Source organism: Mesocricetus auratus, unplaced genomic scaffold (assembly GCF_017639785.1).
Source record: "Mesocricetus auratus isolate SY011 unplaced genomic scaffold, BCM_Maur_2.0 Super-Scaffold_100691, whole genome shotgun sequence".
Classification (NCBI taxonomy): domain Eukaryota; kingdom Metazoa; phylum Chordata; class Mammalia; order Rodentia; family Cricetidae; genus Mesocricetus; species Mesocricetus auratus.
The window spans coordinates 33,873,521-33,889,453 of record NW_024429267.1 but is presented as its reverse complement, the minus strand read 5'-3'; positions in this window follow the sequence as shown (position 1 = coordinate 33,889,453).

Sequence of the window (15,933 nt, the reverse complement as noted above, 5' to 3'; positions counted from 1 at the left end):
AGTCTCGGGAGGGCGTGGACGAGGGAAGACTATAGGCGCCTTCTAGAAGGAACTTGAAAAGAGGGTTGAGACCTTTCCTAGAGACAAAGAGGCAATGGCTTGGATAAACCTATGCATAATTAACCAGGAGTGCCTGGCAGGCTAGTTTGGGTTTCTTCAGTAAGAGCCTCGAAGAAACAGAGACCTGAAGAGTTCAAAGATTTGTGATGGACAGAGGTGTAGAAATAACATACCTTAGGCTTCCAAGATGAGGTTTCCCTGTGACATTTAAAATGTTCACCGTGTCCCATCTCCCAGTGACACCCTGAGGTATGGCTTTCTCTGGCCAGTGTCTTTTTACCTTGGTATCTATAACATCTAAAATTTTAAAGAGTTAGGCAGTAGGTGTTTTACAGTTTTAAAATATCTTAGATACTCCTTACCCCGTTTTGCAGGTAAGGAAATGAAGGCACCGTGTCCATAATGAGCATGCCCAGGTGATGAATCTGAACCCACACAGGCTACTTTTAGATTTCATGTAGGAATCTAGAACACCCAATAACCTCCTTCAGTCAGAAAGCTGGCTGGTAGGAAGAACCATCCCACTTAGGAAAAGGTTTTTCATTTTCTTTTTAAAATGTATTTCATGTTCATTTTAAAATGGAAAGGCTACCTTCATCGTTAAAACAAATTCTGTAAGGATGTTAAAGATTTTCGTGGAGGCACAACACCGTCTAAGTTATGGATGAGTTATTTATAATTAAACTGTCATTTCATATTGCAAATGTTTAGAATTACTCAAGTCTTTTTTGGAAGTGTCAATTTTTTTCTCTGAAATAGTTTCCACTCATTGATTTAGCAAATGCTTACACAACTTGGCCAAAGGTACACATTGGTCGCGTATCTTTCTGACCTGTCACACATTTCTGGTTAGTGGGTTTGCAATGAATTAGTTTTTGTTGAAGTTATTTAAATGGTATTTTTCTTTATTTCTTTTCCTCTTTTAGTTCTTTTCATTTTTTAAAAAAATGAGTTCTGTTTTCCTTTAACACATAGAAAGGGACTGTTGTGGGACATTTGTACACTGTGTGAAGATGTATTTGCTGTGATTGGTGGAATAAAAAGCTGAATGGCAGGTTATGGTGGTGCACGCCTTTAATCCCAGCACTCCGAGGCAAAAACAGGCGGATCTTTGTGAGTTTGAGGCCAGCCTGGTCTACAAAAGCCAGTTCCAGGACCGGCTCCAAAGTTACACAGAGAAACCCTGTCTCACAAGACCAAAAACTAAAAACCAAACAACAACAACAACAACAAAAACCTGAAATAAACAAACAAGCTGAATGGCCAACAGTTAGGCAGGAGGTACAGGTGGGATTTCTAGGGAGAGAAGGGAAGAGGAGGAGAGAATCGAGGCACAGGGAGATACCAACGAGATGCAGAATAAGTTGGACACACAGAATAGGAAAGAGAGGTAAAAAGCCACAAGGCAAAATGTAGATTAAATGAGTTAATTTAAGTTATAAGACCTAGTGGGACAAGCCTAAGCTAAGGCTGAGTTTTCATAAGTCTCTGTGTTGTTATTTGGAAGCTGGTTGGTGGGACAGCGAAAGACTGGTTACAAACTACGTTTTGCCCCGTGGTTTTTTCCTTTCCCATTCTGTGTATCCAACTCATTCCTAGTCATGTTGTCTGTCTGCACTTCGATTAGCTCCTCCTCTTCCCCCCCCCAAGTCCCGCCTATACCTCCTGCCTAACTATTGGCCATTCAGCTTTTCACTACACCAGTTGAAACAAATACATCTCCACACAGTGTGGAGATTCCACAACAGGGACTCATGTTAACTGATTAAGAGTCATGAATTTAATCCAGGTAGAGGAAGGCCAAATCTGAACCCCAGGCAAATCAGGAAAATAAATTATCCATATTTCCGTTGTTTCCTCACAAACAACCTAAGCCGTGGCCTGGGAAAGGTGTTAATCAGATTATAATTCTCACATTTGCAACCCCTTGGTTGCATAAGCAGCTCACTTAAATAATTGGGAGAAATTTCACTTTTATTTCACATGCAAAACTAAATTTGATTTTTTGTTTTGTTTTTGTTTTTGAAACAGGCTCTCATTATGTGTCTGGCCTTGAGCTAGCTATGTAGACGAGACTAGCCTTGAAATCTTACCTGTCTCTGTGTCTGCCTCTGAGCGCTAGGATTAAAGGGGAGAGCTACCGCGCCCAGCCAGAGCTAGATTTTTATAGATGTAAATACAAATGCCATCAGGGCAGGTGGACTGGCTGGGAGAAGAAGGGGACCAGCGAGGGAGGAGAGGGGAAGGTGATACCAAGAGGAGTTGGGGTGAATATGGGCAAAACACATGGTACACATTTATGAAAATGTCACAGTGGAACATTATTCTGCAGGTTAAAAACACTGTAAGCAAAATAATGGGATGATTGTAAATGACTGTGCATGTAGGTGCACGGTATATATCTTTCTGATTAAGGCTGATGGAATTGGCCTGGCATGAGGGTGCCCACTTTTAATCCCAGCACTCTGAGTTTGAGGCCAGTCTGGTCTACAGAGTGAGTTCTAGAACAGCCAGGGCTACAGAGAGAAACACCCTGTCTCAACCCCTGCTCCCAATGTGATAGAATTGACTCCAATGAAATGTAGAGTTCTTTTACAAAGTTAGTATTTTGTAAAGTAAAAACAAAATGTTTTGTGACATTCGTTTCTTCCAGAAAGTCTTACGACCACTGCTCCTCTCCTTCCATATCCCTGGCCGCACATAAGGCACAAAACCAACTGATGTCTCGGGCTGAGTGACTGTGAGCAAGCAACAGGATACACACATATGAAAATGCATACAAATCCCAAGAAGTACCTTTCAAACTATCCAAACAAGAAGAAACAGGTTGTGCTACCGAAGGAAAGTAGCATTCATGAGCATTCTCTTGTGTAGAGTCCCAGACAGCTGTCCTTGCTGCCTGGTAGAGCCATATAAAGAGGAACTAATTAAATAGCAAAGTTTAAACATGTTTTCAGTGTCAAACAGCAGCAAGGCAAGTTTTCCTTAACTACTGACAATAGGGGTTCTCTAATTCTTGTGTGTGTTTGTTTTGAAATAGGATTTCTCTGTGTAGCCTTGGCTATCCTGGAACTCACTTTGTAGACCAGGCTGGCCTCTAACTCACAGAAACCAACCTGCCTCTGTCTCCTGAGTGCTGGGATTAAAGGTGTGCACCACCCCTACCTGGCTGAGGTTCTCTGATTCTTAAAATTGAAATATGAACCAATTTTTTTCCAAGTCCTACACGAACTGGGTTTTATGTTTGGCCTCTGGTAATCTAACTGCTTCTTGTCAGTGAGAAGCATGCTCATAGCACTGGGCTTGGCAATGCAGATAGAAGCAATAGACTAGCTGCCATTCCCATGGGTGTACCCTAGATTAGGCATCTCGAGAGAACCAGGCTCTTTGCAATGTTTGTAATGGCCAGAAACGATCAGGAATGACACTGGATAGCCAATGCTGGCATTCAGAGTTAGAAACCAAGACTAGAAAAGTGGATTTAGTTGGTGAAAATACAGAAACAGTAAATGGAGTTGCTCTAAGTCTTGGGAATGGCGCTGTCTATAACAGCTGTAGCAAACCAGATGAAAAAATCAGATGAATTCCTCTCCCAAAATGATTTTCTTTGGTTGTCTTTCTATCGGAATAAAATGGAACAACAAAAAATTATTCTTCGGTAAATTCAACCTGCAGAAAAGCAAGCCTTTTTATAATACACTTATTTTCAGAGAGATTTTTCTTCTTTTCTGAGGTTTAAACCCAGGGTCTTGCACATACTAGGCAAGTACTCTACCCTTTTAAAATTTTCTATCTTGAGACATAGTCTTAGTTAATCAGACTGTCTTTGAGCTCACTCTGTAAGCGCAGGCATGCCTGTCCATCTCCTGCTTCAACCTCCAGAATAGCTGTAATTTCAGGACTACTTCACCAGAACTGGGAGAACTAATTTTGATTTTTAGTTTCATGGCAGTCCCAAAGTAACCAACTAAACAAAAAGCTGCAGTGGACCTTCCATTAACTGCCCTCAAGAGCCTGTGTGAGACTCCTCTCCAGCATTCAGGCTAAGCAAAGATGTTCCATTCTCTCCAAAACACAATTAGCATTGCTGTGTTTCAGCCACTCTCTTCCAGGCTAGAGACACTCACAACAGAATAATAGCATCTGAGCTCCCTAATGGCATGAAGAGTACATATGACAGCCCTTGTAAAAGCATGGTGGAAAAGGCTGGATGGGCTGGAATCTAGAGAGGACATTCGTTAGTGAACTGGGTTCTTATTTGGAGCTGTTGCTTCTAAGTTGGCAACAGGGTTATCTTTTGGAAAAACAAAACAAAACAAAAAAACAAAAATGGATGAAAATTTAGTGAGAATATGTTCACCTTTCATGGTCAGTGCTATTCTTCAACCTCAGGAAATTTCCTTCCCCCTTTCCCTACAGGCAGTCTCCAAAGCAAGCGCACACAGCAATGAATTAAGATGAAGAGTGTCCTAACTTCTGCACAAATGGATCTCTCTATTTTCAGTGTCTGTACTGTGAGGCTCTCATGATACACTTAGTATGCTGTGAATGTGTAAATGCAGTTGGGCATGGGGGAGGGGCAGCGCCATGACTGGTAAGGAGAGAGAGCAAAACTGTTTATTGTGACCTCTGCTCCACAATCCACTGTCCCTGTTTGTCCTACCTGCCTCCAACCCCTTTCTTTCAGGATGGACTCTGCCTTCCTGCCTCTAAGAAGGGCATTTAGAGGTCACAATCTGGGGTGTTTCTCCCAATTCTACCCTTAGTGTTTACTGCCCAGAGCCTGTATGATTGAGGCCTCATATTTATTTGTTGCATTGAACCCAGTTCCAAGTTACCCTCTGGGGAGGGGCCTACCATGGCCTGTTGTTTTTTGCTTTTGGTGCAAACTGTTGGGTGGTTGCCATGTGCTTGAGAAACAGGCAAGTGTGTAACGTAGATTACTGGTCCCTCACTATTTATCTACAGGTTTTCTTAAAACACACTGCCTTGCACACAGTAAGCATTCCAACACAACACAACCGGGGCATGTTTTTCGTGTTATGTAAGCTCGAGTTTAAGGTTTTAAGACTTAGAATCGCAGAGTAGGGATACTGTCTAATAGTTGCAGCCATGCAAGCTGACTTCCCATCCGTGGTCATTGTTTTGTTTACTGATCATGTGCTATATCAGTGATGGGAGCTTCACCTATACCTCTGGTTCTCAGAACACCATCTGCAAGGTGAATTTACATCATCCCCTGTTTGAGATAGAAAATAAGACAGGCTCAAAGAAGTTAAGCAGTCATGTGGCAGAATTGGAGTGAATCCATATTCATCCCCTGCCCCTTATTCATGCTTGTAAAGGCAATGCCTCCTGAGAAATTGCTGCATGCTTAGCCTTGAACATTTCTGGTAGAGTGGCTTAACCTTTTCCACTTAAATTTTAGCATTGTTATTGGAAAGCCTTGTTAATAATGGAATGAGCACAACTGATGAGAAAAACATAGTGGCGCATCTGGTCCTGAAGGCCGGCCATAAATGTTATTGAATACGGGTACCCATCGGATTTGGCCTGAGAATCCCCAAAAGAATGATGCCAAACAAGGCTTGTGTGCATGTGTGATGTGAGGGCTGCATACTGACCTGGCACATGTGATGTAAAGAACATCCTCCAAATGAAGGAGTTGTTAATCCCAGGGGTAGGCCAGACCCACTACAGCAGAGAGAGGCAAGCAGAAGACTGTGATTTCATAGATGATCCTCACATTTAGCAAAATATAATTAATTACAGCAGTTGATGGATAGAGGAAGGAAAGTATTCAGCCTAAATGCCATCATGTACCTAACATCAAGGGAAGGCTCCTCGGTTTTCAGGCTGTTTGGCCTTCAAATTCACTATCAGTTTTAAGATGCAATAGCATTCGCTGTATGGCTTCAGTATCTATTGGAAATGTGTGTGATTATACCTAGGTGCCATTCACCAAACTAAGAGAAGCGTATCAATTTCTTGACCATGTGCCAGTGATCTTACATTTATCTTGGGCCCCCTTTGAGGTGACCCTCTGTGGCTGCTCTGCACACTTGTCATTTCTACACAGGAAACAAGAAGCATGTTTCTTTTCTTTCTAGGAACCTATTCCCTCTCCCCGGTGAGCACTCACTGGTCTATGTCCTGGTGCTCTTTTCTCTCTCTCTTTGGAAAGTCTGTGATCAAATAAGAGCTAGAGATTTTTAGTGTGTGTACGTGTGTGTTTGTGTGTGTGTGATACTGTTTGTTACTGGTTTGGAACTTCTGCCTTCCCTCCTGCCTCTGCCTCCCAACTGCTGGGGCTGTAAGTGGGTACTACTGTCACAACAGATATATTTTGCTTTGTTATTGTCTTTTTTTTTAGATAGGATTTCATGTAGCCCAGACTGATTTCTTTTTTGTTTTTGTTTATGAGACTATGCTTCTCTGTGTAACAGCTCTGGCTGTCCTGGAAGCTGAGATCCGGCTGACTTTGAACTCACAGACGTCTACCAGCCTCTGCCTCCCATGTGTTAGGATCACAAGTGGGTGCCAGCACATCACAGCATGTGCCACCACACCCAACTATGTTGCTGCATTCTTGACCCCTGCCTTGTCCTTGCACCATCCTCTCATCCCTCCCTCCTCCCTCCTCTTTCTCCCTCCATCAAGTCTCAGCTGTGGCTGCCCCGGTCTTATGCACACATAATTCCCCGTCTAGAAACATTTGTGAATGATGGGATGGGGTCATTTGCTGGATCCCTTATTGAGCATGTTTAGCATCCCTGGTACTAATAAGCATCCGTGTGTTCAAAGCCAATGGTAGGAAGTCAGGGTGTGGAAGAGCAGAGAAACAAAACAGAGCACCGTGTAGTGAAAACAGAATCCATCAGCTGCAGGGAAATGGCCTCACCAGGTTTTAACACAACCATTCTAAGATGACTTTTCCTAGGTCCGCTGTTTTAAAATCAGAATTTCAGTACTACCCTAAGTACCATTAAGCCTTGGATGCTTTTCTAAATGATACGCTAACGGGGCTGGAGAGATGGCTTAACAGGCATAGGCACTTGCTGACGAGCCTAATGTTGAGTTCAGCCCCAAACCCACACAACAGGGGAGAACTGATTCCTGCAGTTGTCCTCTGGCCCCCACATGTGGGTGTGGCACACAACCCACAACAACCACAAAGAAGAATACCTTCCCCCATCTTTGACCCTAACCTCGTGGGGGTTAAGGCTGGGGTGAGGGTCTGAACTGTGTAAACCTAGAGACTCGTCCATACTCACACATCCCTGAGAGAACTGTCAGTCCTGGAGAACTGGCCTCCTTTTCCTAGTGTCTGCCCACTGTCCTGGGCAGACAACCACCAGGATCACTTGACTGTAATTAACAAATGGAACTGGAGGCTGGCGAGTGGGCCTTCCTTTCCTACTTGACATAGCATGAATGGCCATCTGTGTGTTTTTCAGACCTCCTGATTGCACTAACCTTGTTGCTGGAGGGAAGAGGAGTGGGAATGGATTGGCTCCACGGGCTCCTATTCTGTCCTGTATTCCCAGCTCTAGAGAGCACTGGAAACTTCGAGTGAGCATTTCAGACGAGACACTCAGCAGTGGATACATTTTACATCCACTCAGGGAGACAAAGGACTGCATGGCTGGTTGATGTAAACAGCACAGTGCATTATGTTCTCAAATTACTCTTCAGTTTTGGCTACCAAGTAACTTAATGTGGAGATAGCAAAGCTACATACTAAGGTTTTTTTTTCTTTTAGATTTATGTTATGTATATGAGTATTTTTCTTGCATGTTTGTCTATGTGCCACGTGTGTGCCTGGTGCCTGAGGGGGTCAGAGAGGTGGAACTGGAGTTATGGATGGCTGTGGGCTGCCATGTAGGTGATAGGAATCAAACCCATGTCTTCTACAAGAACAAGTGTTCTTAACTGCTGAGTTGTCTCTCCAGACCCATTTTAAGGCATTTGAAACAAATGAGAAATAAAGTCTCAGATAAAGAAAATAAATCTTAGGAGAAAAGAGTGAGAAATATCTGATTTACTTGTTTTTTTGTAATTAGAAATATCAAATACACTAGTATTTTGCACTTAGGCTGGCCGTGTTGACTTTGCTATGGAGGTTGACTCTCCTTGTTGATGGTGTCATGTTAGTGGTCCATGGAGAGGGGACCCAGTGGAGGAGGATGGACTTAGAACTCTGTCTTGAGTAGCTGGTTTAAGAGACAAAGGGATTTTGAATGACTGGGATGGCTAATTTCCACTCTCCTCCTCCTCCTCCTCCTTCTCATCATCATCATCATCCTCATCCTCATCCTCATCATCTTTCTGGCTCTGTCAGCCTTCCTGTATGTAGTTCCTCTAGGTCACCAATGTGTGTGGCTGTGCCCAGGCTGTCCCCTGCCCAGTGGCCCAGGTCCTGAGCCAGGCATGTGGTAGCTTCTCTGGAGAGGAGGGCCTTTTACTTAGCTCACCGGTAGCTGCGAGCTGCCCCAGGGCCCTGCACTTGGTCACTCTCGACCTCTTTTGGCTTCACACGCTTTTCTTCCGGTCTCCCTCCATTCGGTCTCTGCTTAGCATCACCCACACTTTCACTATGGGGCGCGATAGGTTTTTATTCATTTGCTTTCTTGTCTGATGTAATGTAAGATCTACAGAAGCAGGAGCTTTGCTCAGTGGTCTTCTCCAGAGCCTGATGCACGGCGGACAACTGATGAACGTCCATGGAACGATGAAAAGGCTCCCGTGGGCTGGTGAGATGGCTCAGAAGGCCAAGGTACTTGTCACCAAGTTTAACAACCTGAGTTCGATTCCTGGGTGCTCAAGTGCGTGTGTGCCTGCAGGTGCACGTGCAGACACACACACACACACACACACACACACACACACACACACACACACACTGAAATGCAATTATTTAAGGCTCTTCCAAATACTTCCTAAACCCAGAGCCTAGGCTCAGCTTGGAGTATTTGTATCGACAGTGGTCTGGCATAGTCTCCACAACCCAGACCTGCTAGACCAAAAATAGAAAACACAAAAGATGTTGGCTGTGAACCTCAGAGAGTAGGGCAGTGGTTTCCACTCTTCACCATCAATCACTTGGGGGCCTTAAAAAAATTTAAAAAAATAAAGCGATGCGTGTCATATCATCCACCCCCACTCAGCTGAGCGTCTAGAACAAGGTGTGTTGACGTGCTAGACTGGTGATTTAGCTGGAAAGAAATGACATAGAACATGTTGGGAGAAAGAGTCGCAGAGTTTTAATTTGAATTTTAAAGGTCAATTCGAACAAAGTAGTTTGTATCAAAGGGAATTCTTGAAATCTCTGCTATTAATAGCATCATTTAGCATCCCCACCATTCAGCAGAGTCTCCCTGTGTTCTCACCTTTCCAGAAATACAATAGATGTCAGTGCAGATACGGTGTAGTATGAAAAATCTACACTCTGTGCCTTTGGCCTGAGCTTTGAGCATTACCCTCCTTCTCCCGAAGGTAGCTGGTTTTAAACATTAGGAGTTGCAAGCATGAAATGGACCTCTAAGACCACTGTGCAATGAAGTTGGGCCCTGGTAAAGCACAGAGAAACTTTGGCTTATGTGGAAGCCACGCCCACTCTTTGCACCGACAGTTGGCCTGGCCTGCTACAGGGATGCACGCTTGGCCCAGCGGCAAATCCCTGTTTGGGATCAGGTCGGAGGGAGCAGCCAGACCTCAGCTGCAAGCAGGTTTGTTGAGTGTGTTCTCCTCTAGGGCTGATAGACGGAGTGCTTTTTCAGGGGTCAGGTGACCTGACAGCCTCTGCAGGAGCACCAGTGCTGAAAGCGAGTCCCACGAGGGAGCCCAGAGCTTAAGAAGAGAGCTAACTCTGAGAAATGTGGGTCTGTGAAAGGTGGTACACGGAAGGTCTGAGCTTAGCATCAGTGACAGACAAGGAAGGTAGCATTCTGCTTCATTGAGGATTTCCTTCCTCCTGGTATGTCAGCAAGAAGCTTAGATAGTCTGGTATTCATACAAGCTTGTATTTGTGTGTTAGTGTGGTGACATGGAGAGGTTGCAGCTGGAAACAGCTTCTGGGCAAAGAATAGTTTGTGCCTTGTTGCCTGACTTTTCAGATGCATTGATCCTGAGGTCATGGTTCCCCTCTGTATTCTGCCTGGTTCCCCTCTGTATTCTGAATGCTTTCTGTTGTGGCAGAGTCTATGATGGTATTACTTAGTCTTGAGTGCAAAATGTACTCCCTCCTTCCGTCCCTGTCTGTAAATTCAACCTCCCAATGTAGGTTAATCTCCTTCCTGTGGACCAGTCTTGCAGGCCAGTCACAAACATTTCACCTTACTTTCCCCCAGCCCAGAGCTGCCCTGTGAAAAGGTAGGGCGGAGGAGGGAGTCCCGTGCTTACTTCTTCATGTGATAGCTGGGACCATACTTGGTCCCTTCTTCTCTTCATAAACGACTTACAACCTGTATGTGTGATAAGCAGGGAACCAAGACAGCATGGCGATGGTCCCTGGGAGGCAATGGTGACCCTGTAGCCTGCTTTCTCAGCCTCTAACATTCCTTTCTGCTGGGCAGCTGCCTCACACAGCCTAGAGTTGTGAATAGTGAACTTAAGATCACACAACCACATTTATGACCATCAAACTGTGGTTTTCTTGGAGACTGAGTACGCAATGAGAACCTTACCTTTCAAGTCAGACTGGCCTTGGCTTAAAGTCTGACTTTGTCATTGACTAGACATTTAACTTTGTGAAAGTTGTCCAACCTCTCTTTTACCACGTAGCTTTCCTGTAGGGTTATCATGAAGACTGACATGTGAAGTGTGCCAACCACAGAAAGATACCAGTAGAAGAAGAAAGAAAGTTCTATTACTCCAGTGACCACCCTTAAGCAACAAGAAGCCTGTGTACTATATTGCAAAATATGAGCTTAACATGGTGCACTTTCCAGGGTGTTCATCTTTTAATAGGCATGCCTGCCCATAAAAAGGCATTGAGATTTAAAGGGATGAACCCCTGGCAGTGGGTGGACATTGGGCCTCCAGTTCCCTGCAGGAGGGAATATTAAGTGTTGGAGAAGCTCAGCTAGATGTTTCTTGGAGGAAACCACTCAGGAGGAGAACTCAGAAAGGAGACGTCCTGCCTGGGTACCAGCAGTCAGGCCCCTTGGGGAGGATGACCATCCTGGAGAAACCCTGGCTGCATCTGTGGAAGAGAGGAGGAGGCAGCAACTGGCATGTGGGGACAAGAAACCATGTTTGACTTGAACAGCTCCTCAGTGTGATCTGCAGAAGGTGTGTCTTAGTTAAGGTTTCTGTTGCTGTGATGAAACACCATGACCAATGCCACAGAGAGGAAAGGGTTTATTCGGCTCACACTTCCACTGTTCATCGCTGAAGGAAGTCAGGACAGGAACTCAAACAGGTCAGGAACCTGGAGGCAGGAGCTGATGCAGAGGCCATGGAGGAGTGCTGCTTACTGACTTGCCCCCAGGCCTTGCCCATCTTGCCTTCTTACAAAACCCAGGACCACCAGCCCAGGAGTAGAACCACTGTTTCAGGGTTTCCATTGCTGTGAAGAGATACCATGCCCATAGCAATTCTTATAAAGGAAAAACATTTAATTTTCATGGCTTACATTTTCAGAGGTTTAGTCCATTATCAGCATGGTACGTCATAGTGGTATGCAGGTAGACATGGTACTGGAGAAGGAGCTGAGAGTCCTACATCTTGACTGACAGGCAACAGGAAGTGGTCTGAAACACTGGGTGTGGCTTGAGCATATATGAGACCTCAAAGCCTGCCTCCACAATGACACTTCCTCCAACAAGGCCATATCTACTCCAACAAGGCCACACCTCCCAATAGTGCCATTCCCGATGAGCTTCTGGGGGCCAATTACATTTAAACCTCAACCACCCTTCATGTGCTGGGCTCTCCCCTGTTGATCACTAATTAAGAAAACGCCTTATAGCTGGATATTATGGAGTAATTTTCTCAATTGTGATTTCCTCCTTTTAGATGACTCAAGTTTGTGTCAAGTTGACATAAAACTGGCCAGGACGAGGTGATAGGCCATGGAACCTGGAGCGAGGCACAGACTGACAACTCCAACACGAAGGAGGCAGTCTCTGCTCATCCCTTCACATCTGGCAAGAGTAGCTACCAAGATGTCAGTCATAGTTTGTCCTAATTTTTGTTAAAGGGTGTCAATTTTGTTCAAGGAAAAAAATTCTAGGGAAACAGCCAATTTCTTCCTAAACCATTGGCTATATTCAAATTTCTCCTTAAGTCGTTTTAAATTGAACTAAAGCCGTTTCATGCGTTTACTGTCCGTGTGTGAATTCCATCCCATGTTCTGTTTCTAATGGCACTATCGCCTCAAAGGAGCAGCACGTGTTCTTTTCTCTGTCAGTGTCTCTGGGACATTCCATCCCATCACAATGGCTTGCCACTGGGAGTGCTTGATATGCAAAGAATTATGATTGGTCATTTTACGTTTTTCAGTTGTTTACTTCCTGTTAACTCCCAAGAACAGAATTAAAAATTTGTGAACAGTGGGTGACTTCTGTTTTTAACAGATTTCTTTTTAAGAAAATTAAAACAAAAACATCCAAAACCCCAGATGTGTCCCTTACACTCTTCTGTCAACCTAAAGACTGTGTCAGGCTTTCTCTGCTTATCCCACAGGGATTCCCAGATGTGTGGTGACTTCTGCCTGGGGTTCACACCAGTGTGTGCATGAAGGCTGGAGCAAGGCCCACCTTAAAGATAAGAGGGCAGATGCCTGCTGAGTGAGCATGCTGGCCTCAGCCCTCAAGCAGCTTCTCCCTGCTTAAGAAAAGAAAAATATTCAGTAAAGGAGGTATCGGGGGAACAGTTGCACTGCATTAACAGTTATAGACTCTAACATCATAAAATCCTTCTGAGATTTAAAAAACGAAGGGAAAAAATGATTTCTGCAAAGTGTGGAAATGGTTCTCCACTCAACAGTTGTACCCTGTTGCAGCAAAGGACTGAGGTGAGTTACAATTTCTGTGCAGTACTATCTGTTAGTACTCAGGCCTCTGTACCGGCCTGTCCTTGGGGTTCTGACAGGATATATCCTCAGCTGCAGCCACGGAGAGCACCACCTGTGCACATTCACTATGTTCCCTTTTAAAAGGGCCCTGCCCACCTCCCATCTTTCTCTCTCTCTCTCTCTGGCGCTGTCTTTCTCTACTTCTCTGTCTGTCTCTCTGTCTTCCCCCCTCTTTCCTCTCTCCTCTCTCCTGCTGCTCTTGTCCCCGGGGCTGGTCTCTTCCCTCCCTTTTCTCCTTCTTATGATCCCTTTCTCTAATTTAAAAAAAAAAAACCTTCTGCTTTAACCCTGTCCTGGTGTCTTTCTCTGGAGAGCTGCTTTTCTTAAATTACAACACTGTCCACATCCCATTAGTCCCCAAGCTCCTAAGGGAGGCACCAGTTCAGCATACTGCCACTCTGTTCCTGTCACCTGGTACCTCACATCTTAGGAGCCCAATAGAGGTCAAATTCACAAGTGAATGAACATGTTCCTAGAAATAGGAAAATTCCACAAATGAGTGGAAATGAGCTCAGTTCTGCATTTCCAAAGGGATTCCCAAGCAATAAGAAAGGCTTTTTAAAAAATATTTTATAGCAACAATCCAGAAGACTGTTGGGGTGACATCAGTCTTGCCCCTGGAAGCAAAGACCAGCAAGAACCAGAGAAAATGGATTCTTAATTACATGCTTTTTCTTTTAAGAAACAAAGCTTAATCAGTAATTTTCTGAAAGTCTCAGGATTGTTTTGAATTCCGTTGGTGCCCTTGTCCCTCTGAAGGAAGGAGATGTGCTGAGTCAGCATGCATCTTGCGCTATCATAAATGGTTTACATGCATTAATCATCAGACAGCATGCAGGCTCCAGCCAGTCTTACTTCCTGCTTTCAACACAGCATCTCACAAATTCTCAAAGAATGCAGGAAAATGTTGTCAAAGGCATGAACAGGTTTTTCCCACTTCCAATCCTAACTGGGTGTTGTTTGTCTGTAGCTCCTGGTTTTCTTGCTATATCATTTGTGTATCTAGCCTTCCCCCCCACCTAATTCTTTTAGTGTATATATTTGGTTGACTTGTTCTGGGTTGTAGTTATAGTCTCCTGTCATTTGATGCCAGTTTTTAACACCACTGGATTGCATTCAATTGTTTTACTTAGAATTGTTTATATGTGTTTTCTTAACAGTATTCTGTAATTTTCGAGCTGTGTATTTTGCAACAGATTTTTGTGGCTTTTAGGAAACGGTGGAATCATACGGTGAACTAAAATAAGGCTCAACTTTTCCCAAGGTCGGAATGGCGGATGTGCACAGACAACCACACAGTTCATGTCCTGCAACTGTGCACTCCACAGCACTGGAAATGCAACAGTGTCCACAATATTGCTACAAAGTTAAAGACAAAAGTTATGTGATTATGACACTAGATTTTAAAAAAGCAACTACAAACCAGCTGGGGATGGTGGTACAGGTACCAACACTACAGAGGTAAAAATGGGAGGATTACAAGTTCAAGGCCAGCCTAGTCCACACACCTGTTCCAGCCAGTCCTACACAGTGAGACCTTGTCTTAAAAGAACCCAAACCAGTTAAACAAATTCAAATTGAAAAAAATCAACCTGTAAGTATTTGCCTCTTTCCTCATTGGGAACCTAGGGCATTCCAAATGCTAGGCGAGTGCTCTATCATCAAGCTGCAAACCAAACCCATTAATAACAATAAATTCTAAGTACAATAGGAGCACAAGGAAGCTATCTAAAGACAACAATGACTGGTTTACAACCAGCAGTGTCATTTTACTGAGTGAAAACTTAAGGCTGCTGTCAAGATGATCACGGACGGGGTGGTGCTGCCCTCGGTGCTGTTGTGTAATATTTCAGATGGCTTTTAATAACATTCTCTGTCTAAAAACCTGAAAACTGGAAAAGGGAGCAAGCCTTTGCAGTATGCATTTAAAAATAAAAAAGCAAGATTCCATTAAATATCTAGAAGCCAGTTGTGGTAGCACAGGTCTATGGTCTAGCACTCAGGAACTGAGACAGGAGAAGTGTGGGTTGTGAGGCCAGCTTGGACAATGCAATGAGTTCCAGGCCAACCTGGGCTACACAGTGAAACCCTGTTCCCAGAAAACAAAAACAAAGGTTAGGCTCATTGCAAGACACATATACATAAAACTTCAACTTTACTTCTGTGATACCTATGATGACCTAACACATATGTGAACATATTCTATTCACAAAAATGATACAATAATAGAAAATGCATATGAATACAAAGATTAGAGAAACATCTATCAAAGAATCTAAATAAGGGCCTAGCATGTAGAAATGTTAGTTATCATCATTACACATATTATTTCACATGCTAATAAAAACAAATCCCAGACAGATTAGAAATATAAATAATAAAATAACAGAAAAATATAGAAGAGTATTTGTAAAAAATCTCACATGGAGGACACAGGAAAGGCAGGAAGACAAGAAACCATCAGCCATAAAAGTGAAGTACAATACAACAACATAAGCATTGAGTGGAGAACAGAAAATGGTGGCCCTCAGTATTTCTATGGGCGGTCTCAGTCTTGGTGTGGGTGGTCTCAGTATTGGTGTGTGTGGTCTTAGTATTGGTATGGGTGGTCTCAGTATTGGTGTGGGTGGTCTCAGTATTGATAAGGATGGTCCTCAGTCTTAGTATGGGTGGTCTCAGTATAGGTATGGGTGGTCTCGGTATTGCTATGGGTGGTCTCAGTATTGGTAAGGTTGGTCCTCAGTATTGCTGCCTGTAATTTTAATTTGAAATGATAAAGCAGGGGTAATAACATG